Here is a 10,000-nt window from a genome sequence, read left to right on the forward strand (position 1 = left end):
ACTTTAGGACCAGAGGTCTAAGTTTTTTTTCTTTTACATATCTTTCTCAGTTTTTTTCACATATCTTACTCAGTATTTAGTGAATTATCTATTGGTATGCGTTGAACCACGAGGTTTCAACAAGGAAAAGTATATTTTTTTATCCATAGATACATAGGCGATAAAAAAGAACAAGGCGTGATCCGACCTCCAGCTTACTGCGGGTGCGTGCTAAAGTCTACGGTCAAATAGAGCGTTGTTTCACCAACGAAAATTAAAATAGATACGCAATATTTTTTTTAGAAATCATTTTTATGTACGGTTTAACATGCACATTATATATATTTTACATTTTCATTTTAATAAGTAAATCGTAAATATCCTATCCTAAAATTCCTTCACCTTTAAATCAAGACGAAATTCCTTTTTCAGATCTGTTTAGGCTCCTCCATAGGGCTTTCCTTCCTAACCCCCCCAACAAGAAGAAAAAGAACAATAAAGTAGTTTGTAGGCTTACTCCCCGAGTAAGCGAAAATCCTCGAAAACACTTTAGTTGATATTGATAACAGTTACATTGTGGTTCAAGTTTCCAGTTTTGAAAATAGTGACAGTCATTTTCATCCCTCTGATATGAGTCTATGCATACCACCCTGTTTACGGTAAGAAAATGAATACCCCATCATGAATGAAAACATTCGTATATTTTTCAATTTCATCTTGCAAGATGTTGAAATTTTGTGCTCTACTATTAATCGCAAACTTAATGTCAGCTCATGTCATCTGCCTGTGGCACAGGCAGATGGAGGCCACACAAAATATTAAATGCTCGAGAGAAACTTAGATAAACACCTGTTCTGAATTACTTTTGTTTTTGTCCATATCAATTTTAGTTTATGTTGTAGAGGAGGGGGCTCTAATTTCGAAACACCCTGTATATTATATATATATTATATATATATATATATATATTATATATAATATATATATATATATATATATATATATATATATATATATATATATATATATCTGTATAAATATATACACATATATATACACATATATATATAAATAAAGGTTTTTGCCACGGAGGAAAAAAGGAAAAGCGAGAGAGCCAAGAACGTTTCGGTCTAGTACTAGACCGAAAGGTTCTTGGCTCTCTCGCCTTTCATTTTTTCATCCGTGGCAAAAACCTTTATTTCTACATAGCGTCACGTTTTATATACTTCGTGATCAAGTTATTCATTATATATATATATATATATATATATATATATATATATATATATATATATATATATATATATATATATATAAGAGAGAGAGAGAGAGAGAGAGAGAGTAGAGAGAGAGAGAGAGAGAGAGAGCATAGGAAAGCAGGAATTCAAATTCTAACAAAGAGAAGCAGACATCAGACAAACAAACAAACAAACAAACCGACGGGAGTGCTGGCTGGCGAGGAGAACGATGCCTAATGTCAAGAAAGAAATGAGGAGGTGGGGAGGAGACGTCGAGTGAGTGAGTGAGTGAGTGAGTGAGTGAGTGAGAAAGCCTGATAACTTTCGGGAGAGCCTCAGACAGAAAACGATATTAGGCTTGTTTGCTTAGACTTCGGGGCGAAAACGCAGTTAGTTCCTTTTGCAAATCACACGAAACAAGGTTTTGTCTCATTCTCCCCAATGCAATTTCTTGACCCACCGAATTCGGAGCGGAGAAATATTTCCGCCTCTCGGGCCTCAGATACAAAGGTTCTGGGTAGGGAAAAAAAAAAAAAAAAAATGGAAAAAAAAAAAAAAAAAAAATGAGTCCCAGAATGCGGCAGTCCTTTGGTTACCATTCTTGATGAGTGGTGCTTTGTTATGGGTCTGCTCTTGACCTGCTGAACTGCGATTATTTGGTTCATATTTCTGAGGCTTACGAACACTTTTTTTTTCCCGCTTGCTTTTAATGGTGATTCTTAATAGTAATTGTAGTAATAGCTAGAGATAATTGCTGGCACAAACCTCGAGCCGGGCTTGCTTCAGAAAGGTGTATAGTACTGGCTATGGCGAAGATAATTAGGAGTGTAAAACAGCGCCTCAGTGGCGTGATCGGTATGGTCTTGGCAAGCCACCTCGGTGGTCGCGAGTTCGATTCTCGGTCATTCCATTGAGGAGTTAGAGATGTGTATTTCTGGTGATAGAAGTGCAATCTTGACGTGGTTCGGAAGTCACGTAAAGCCGTTGGTCCCGTTGCTGAATAACCACTGGTTCCATGCAACGTAAAAACACCATACAAACAAACAAACAATTAGGAGTGTAAAGCCCCGTCCAACACGGTCGAGCTTTGCAACCTCTTTCATTCCTTTTACTGTACCTCCGTTCATATTCTCTTTCTTCCATCTGACTTTCCACCCTCCCGTAACAATTTTTTTATAGTGCAACTGCGAGGTTTTCCACCTGTTAACACCTTTCTAACCTTTACTGTCAGTTTCCCTTTCGGCGCTGAATGACCGTATAGGTCCCAGCGCTTGGCCTTTGACTTAAATCTTATAGTCCTATCCATATGTGAAATAACTATTCATATATGAAATAGCTTTTCAGTATTGGGATACAGAACCTTCATTGCTCGATTGTAATGATTTGAATGTTTATCCAAGATACGGAGGAAGGAAACATTTTTTTTTTCTTTCATTACCTAAGTGTATTTATTATCCCTTTCATAACATACTTCCATGACATTATTCATCTTCCCGCAAAGATTTGTCTATTCACGAAGACTACCATTTACTTACTGTAAACTCTGGGTGCTTAGACCCATTAATCTTTAAAGCAGATGGGCAGCCAGAGAGGAGAGCTCGCAGCTGGAAGGAAAAATCTTCTGTAGGGTAATATTTGTGTACGGGATAGGAGAACGGTTTGGTTTTCGAAGTTTAAAACTTCGCCTAATACTGACGCCTTGGGCACCAATTTGATGGGCTGAACTTTTTTCGACGTTGCCTAATTACTAGGATAAACAATTTACATATGCCACTAGATGAAACAAAATCAGGATGTAGTAACTGGTGCATGATTTCGGCTTTAAACCCTTGTGGACGTGATAAATGGGAAGGCATATCAGATCTCAAACTGGAACAGAAATAAGTTGAAATCTAAAATTCCTTTGAAGAAAAACGGGACTTATGATCTGCATATTTAAGGGTGAAAGTGATTCCTATTTGAAAATTCATAACTTAAAAAGTTGCATGTTTGAGTTTTAGAAATGACTAGTAATGCAATCTCAATAAACACCGAAGCCGCTTGAGAGAGAGAGAGAGAGAGAGAGAGAGAGAGAGAGAGAGAGAGAACGATTAAATGCTTTTTTAAGTGGCATTCGATATGAAAAGCGCCCTTAAGCTATAAAAAAAATTATGATTGAACGGCAAGAAAGCGAAAATCAAACAACTGTTAATCTTCATGTAGAACCCCTGTAGGGGGGTAGTGCTGTCAGTGCACCTCACTGTGTGCACTGTAGGTATTACTAAAGGTTCTTTGCAGCGTGCCTTCGGCCCCTGGCTGCAAAACCTTTTTACTGTACCTCCACTCTTGTTATCTTTCGTCCATCTTGCTGTCCACCCTCTCTTGCCAATTATTTCATAGTGCAACTGCGAGGTTCTCTTCCAGTTACACCCTTCAAACCTATATACGAGTACGCTCAGTTTCATTTACAGCCCTGAATGACCTCATAGGTCCCAGTGCTTGGCCTTTGACCTAAGCTCTATATTCTATTCCATTCCATTCATTTAGAACGTCCTGTAAATATGACCTACTATGAGATTCAGGGCCTCTGTAACACTGTTTTTTGGCAATAACTTTTTATCTATGCATTTCATAAATATAACGCTTATTCAGAATACACATTATATCTAAACATAAATTTTTACTGTATTCTGCATTACGTAGGTTGCATAAATTTGGTACTTATAATGTAAAAGTGACTTTTTTTGAAGACGGGCCAACTTACTCAGAGCAAAGGTTTCGAACGCACTCGTTACGTAACTTATGACGGCATTTCTTCCCTCTTTCTCGATGGATGATTGGCTATACGTAACGAAGGCTAGACCTCTGGCAACAATGCCATACAAATTTAAATATAAGCAAAGCAGCACACCTTTATGAACTCTGAAACCTCTCCACTGATAATTGTCATAATGAACAAACCAACTAAATATGTTAATAAATACAAAAACACTTCGATTATTAGTCTAACTCCCAAAATAAGTTTCCTAAGAAATTACAGTCTACTTTATAGGTCACAATCAGATTGACAAGATATAGGGAATAGTTGGTAATTTTCAAAAACATAGTAGACAAGCTTGATTTGATAACTGCTATGTCCAATGTCAAGCAATTTTTATTTATTGGATATCTACCTATTTACTGAAAAAAAATAGCCGGTACGGTATTTTGGCTTTAAACCTTCACCAATTTTGGCTTTAAACCTTCACCAATTATTATCGTCAGAATGATGACTTCATGAGGCTCCACCCACTTTGGCCTCGTTATAATTCAGGATAACACTGAAGGCTATCATGGGCATTGTTGTATTAGAAAATTTAACTTCTGACCATAAAAACTCATTTCTCGAGTAGTTGTAAGCAGAGCTAAATGATCCTCAAGGATCCCAGCAGTTGGCCTAAACGTTTAATTCATGTATATTCTGCTATACTGTTGCGGCACTACTGCTACAGTAGTATTACTACGCTAACACAGATACCCCACCCACTTCTATGTATCGTTCTGCCATTCATTAAGTCTTTGGGTTTCAGAACCGATGGAACGAGGTGAATGAGTTTCTGTCTGGTGGATGGGGGGGGGGAACATTTCGTCAAAAGGTGTTTACTTTGCTTACGTAATGAATGTTTTTCGACTCTTGGCTCGTAATCATTGGCCATGGCGTCGGCTAGATAATTTTTACTCTATAAAAATTAAAACTATCGGGTTTAGGATATTGATAATGCTAACAAAATTTGTGTGTGGCTGTAAAATTTACATATGTCAACTTTCAGCTACATCCGATACTTTGATAAGGAGCAAAGTCCAAAAAACCGTGTTACAGAGGCCCTGAATCTCTAGTAGTAAAGGGATCGCGCGTCAAAAATAAATGATTCCTAATTCTTATAATTAGGGAAGTTAACAACCATTACATAATTTCCTAGTTAGGAAGTTTGAAGAACTTTAAGCCCATATTTTAGGACTGTCACATACTTTTCCGGAAGAGTGAGTGTGTGTCGACGCTTTGGACGTTTGCGTTAAGTGAAAAGTAATCGGCTGAATATTTTTATGAATAGCAGATTCTGGGAAACTTTAGACCTTGGGAAGTAATTTTATAAGGAGGCACCACAGTTGGTGTTATCAGCGTTCATGGAATAACATTTGTGAAGTGTGTATGCGTATTAGTTACTATTACAACTGCCTATACATTTTCTCATATTATTAATTGGGTTTAATATTACGTTATGTCGGTGCTTTAATGAAATGGTTACTTGCGTCGTTCAGAGCCTTCGGAATCCCTTTCCCCCCTCCCCCCCGGTATCAAATCATCTACCTGAAATTGAACCATTCATGAATGTTAACGACTTGCAACATTTCCAGCTAATGTCATTGATTAATGGAAAGTATCAGAATGACAAAAAGTGGGACTGGTGTCAGACCTATCACATTTCAGCTCAAAAAAAATAGTTCTCTTTTAATGCAAGTGCACCAGATCGCCGGAATACCCCTGGTTGGTCAATACCCGATAAAGACAGAGAGATTATTGAATATGTGTCAAGCCATTTAGAAGTTAGCGGGTTTCCATGTACTGATTAACACAATAACTTCGCGTAATAAGTGGAGCTGAAACGTAACTCTCTCTCTCTCTCTCTCTCTCTCTCTCTCTCTCTCTCTCTCTCTCTCTTTGATGTAACGATTCGAAGTTCGGGTAATAACATGCTGTGAGAACAACTTGGATGTGTTTGTTTCCAGTTGTGAACTGCATTTTCACGGAAGACTCCTTTGTCGATAATTGTCGTAAGTAGATCTGCATCCAGTTCTGGCAGTGACGCCCTAATCAAACGAGACGCGAGATATTTATTTAGAAATCTCCTTCGTTTACGACGTTGTTCCTAAATGTAGCCCCCAACGTACGACGTCCTCCAACACGTATAAAAATATGTCCCTCCAGCGCGCTCCTTTTACGCTTTCCTGTTATACGCTGACAAGAACTCTGTACCTTGGAGTGAAAAAAAAAAGAGTGAAAGAAAAAGGAAGAGCCGGGAAAAGATATATATAAAAAAAAAAGAAGTGGGAGAGGCGGAGCGTATTTCATATGTCCCCAAAGTTTCCTCTATTACGGCAGCAGTTGCTGCCGTTATAAAACCCAGCCAACTTCACTAATTGAGCCGGGAGGCACTCCATGTACGTGGGGCTACACATACGCGAAAACATGGACTTGTTGAGGATCCTGCAGCGGTAAAGTTCTCACTTCTTCAGGAAGAGACTCTCTCTCTCTCTCTCTCTCTCTCTCTCTCTCTCTCTCTCTCTCTCTCGCTGCATGATTTACTGTGATTAAAGCCCAGGCCATTTTAGCCGCGGTTTGTATTGTCTCTCGTTTGGACGTTGAAGAGAAGGTAGCGTTATACAGCGGATGAAATTTGTGAAATATATTTCTCGTTTTCTTATAAACTATTGAATTATAGCTACAGCCTTCCTTGTGCGGTTTGTAACAATTTAATTATCAAACCGTTCGTTTCATTCTTCAGACATTGAACTTTCCCTTAATGCACACACACAAATATGTGTGTGTTTTGATAGATATATATATATATATATATATATAATATATATATATATGTGTGTGTGTGTGTGTGTTGTGTGTGTGTGTGTGTATAACTATATATATATCTATATATATATATATATATATATATATATATATATATATATATATATATATATACACCTACATACATACATGCACATATACACACACATATAACTCAAATACTTAAGTCGTCGTTAGTTGACATTTAGCAGCTTAATGCAGTTGTATCTTGTTTGCATCGTATTAGTCCCCCCACACTTTCCTGCGTTCCTAGCAGCAGTAAGTTATTTATATTTCTTGTTATAAAACATTTTTACGCTAGTATTAACATGAAATTGTGTAATAGCTTCTTAGTGTACAATGATTCGTCTGCTTTTGTTACAGTTTTGCCAGTAACTAGATTTACGGCAGCATCTGAAGCTATTCAGAAATTTTACATGAAATAACAACTAAGTCTTGGTTATTCCTGATATATGATACACTACTATGTGGCATAATTTCCTGTCAGCCTGCAATTCAATAAGATAAATGCAAAACAGATAAACAAGTGACGATCTTCATGTATAATTCAGTGAAGCCTTGCCTAAATACAAACATCTATTGTGATATCTAAAAACCTTTATCCTTTGACTCCTGTGTCCTTGGTGACTCTTTTTAATCCAGCTTTTATTGGGAATGAGACTTGATCAGTAAATCAGACACTTCAGCGAATTTCATATAAATTCTGGTCGATCTCTCAATCAAGTAACCGCCTGGCTTGCCTTAGGACATCACAAGAAAATAAGTTTTAAACATTCCAGATGAACTTCGGCAAAGTAGACGACAAGACTATCTTAAATGGCTCCCATGGGTGTTTTTTTTTTTTTCTTTCTTTTTTTTCCAAATCCACTGCAGCTTTTCTACGTACACAGATCAACCCAAAATGCACAGATAAAATTTTTTTTTTTTTCATTCAGCAACAGCTTCTACGTACATAGATCAACCCAAAAGCGCATAGGTAAAAAAAATATATATTCATTTTAATCTGCAACTCCTTCTACGTACATAGATTAACCCAAAAATGCATAGGTTAAAAATATATATTTTTTTAATCCGCAGCAGCTTCTACGTACACAGATTAACCTAAATGTGCATAGGTAAAAAAAAAATTACAGCTGCACTTGACAAGATGATATTGTCACGACCATCTTCGCAGTCCTACCACGTAATCACTCACACATGTAATAGCACAAGCAAGGCAATGTTGCACAGTAGTGACACATGCTGAATATCTAACTAGATAAAAGGAGAGACAAATGGGTCCCCGTGAATGGAACCTTTTCTATTACACTGCGCGAGTCACGCGTCAAGGAAATAGTCTGATGAAATCAGTCACATCCTTCGTAAAGGAGTTGTCATATTACCGGTATGCATCACTGTAGACATGCTTTCCTCTTGATTTAATTCCATTATTTTTGATCAGTCGGTCCTCGTGCTTTGTGCATGAAGGATTTTTAAGCTCTTGTCAACTACCATTTTAAGGGCCCAGTGTTTGTTTGCTGCTCGTTGTTAGTAGTTGTATGTAGTTATTGGGTTTTCTAGCCCGGTCAGGATATATGGATGTTGTTAGGGGCATTTGTAAAGACACCATACTGTTTCATCTTTAAGGAACAAGTAAAAATTGGGCCGAAGAGCTTTCTGTACTACGTATGATGCTGCATGAGCAACGTCCCTTGAAACTTTCAGCCACGACACAGTGGTGGCCTGTCCTATGGCTTTGCCAGACGCACGATCATTGCCAACCTTAACCTTGAATAAAATCAAAACTACTGAGGCCAGGGGCCTGTAATTGTTAATGTTTGATAATTGCAGCTCTCTATCCTCAGTAGGTTTTAAGATCTGAGGGCGGACAAAGAAAGTGCAGACGGACAGACAAAGTCGTCTCAACAGTTTTCTTTTACAGAAAACTACTAAAAACCAGCTTTGGTTTTCAAGGGTGAATTTTGGTTACTATGCCTGGTGTTGCTCTTCAGTAATGCTGTTGGAAGTTTTGTTGGATGTTAGAGGTTACAAGGCCTCACAGGTATGCGCAGATGACCTGGAGGAACGTTGGGATATCAACAACTAGCCCGTAGGAGACGATATGCATTTCCTTCCAGAAGTCTGAATTTGTAAACAACGTTGTTCATTTGTTCATTATCTTTTCTCGAGATCTCTAAAATCATAATGAACAATACCAGTCTTAGGTGAATAAGAGAAATACGATCTTCGTAGTTTTCTACTACACTTTCTTGATCTTTTCAATACGTCGTCAGTTTGAATGTTGTCATCTTTCAGTATAAAACTTGATCCTGTATGCAGACGAAATATCCAATAACAATGAACTCTTGGATCTATAAACTATCAGGTTTAGATTTAAAGTTCTAATCTACTTGACACGTTCTCCATTTAGTTTACTATGTAGCCTGATTTATAAGGAGAGGCATAGAACTGGTAAAAAAGGTTAGTCGAAATTAAAAGGTTCTCAAATTGTTATGACGTGGTTCGGTCATGTGGGAAAAGCTGATGCTGTAGGTTGGTAGAAATAGTCTGTCATTCAGGTGTGTTAGGGGGAAGAGGGATAGAGGAAGGCTTAGGGAGGGTTGGATAGAACAAGCGAAAGGGATATTAAAAAAGAAGGGACCTAAGTATCCAGGAATTGCGAAAAAGAGAGAATGAAAGATAGATGTGAATGACTGTGTGTGTCTTTGTGAAGGGGTTTGACTTGCTGGTGATAAGCCCCTCTGTGTAAATGTATAAAGTTATAAGAATTGATTTAATGGTTTGTTTATAATATATAATCTAAAATTTCTTTTTAATGAAATATGCAAGTTAAATTTTTTTTACCGTTTCATCCCATATTAGTCGTACCCTTGATGTATGGGTATTTACTTTTTCTGGTTTTAGCCTGATGATGAGAATCGTACAGTTGAAACGTTGGTGAGGGAAAGTAATTTATAAGTAAATATGCAGAAGTCTCTGCCGGCTATTTTAATAACGATTCGACTGTCTAGAAGTGACATTGTCATTATATATATATATATATATATATATATATATATATCTATATATATATATATATATCATATATATGTATATGTATACACATATATACATATATATGAATAAATTTTAACGTATATTGTATGCATGTATATACATACATAGTACATACAAACAT

The sequence above is a fragment of the Macrobrachium nipponense genome, chromosome 40, assembly GCF_015104395.2.
Source record: "Macrobrachium nipponense isolate FS-2020 chromosome 40, ASM1510439v2, whole genome shotgun sequence".
In the NCBI taxonomy this organism is placed as follows: Eukaryota; Metazoa; Arthropoda; class Malacostraca; order Decapoda; family Palaemonidae; genus Macrobrachium; species Macrobrachium nipponense.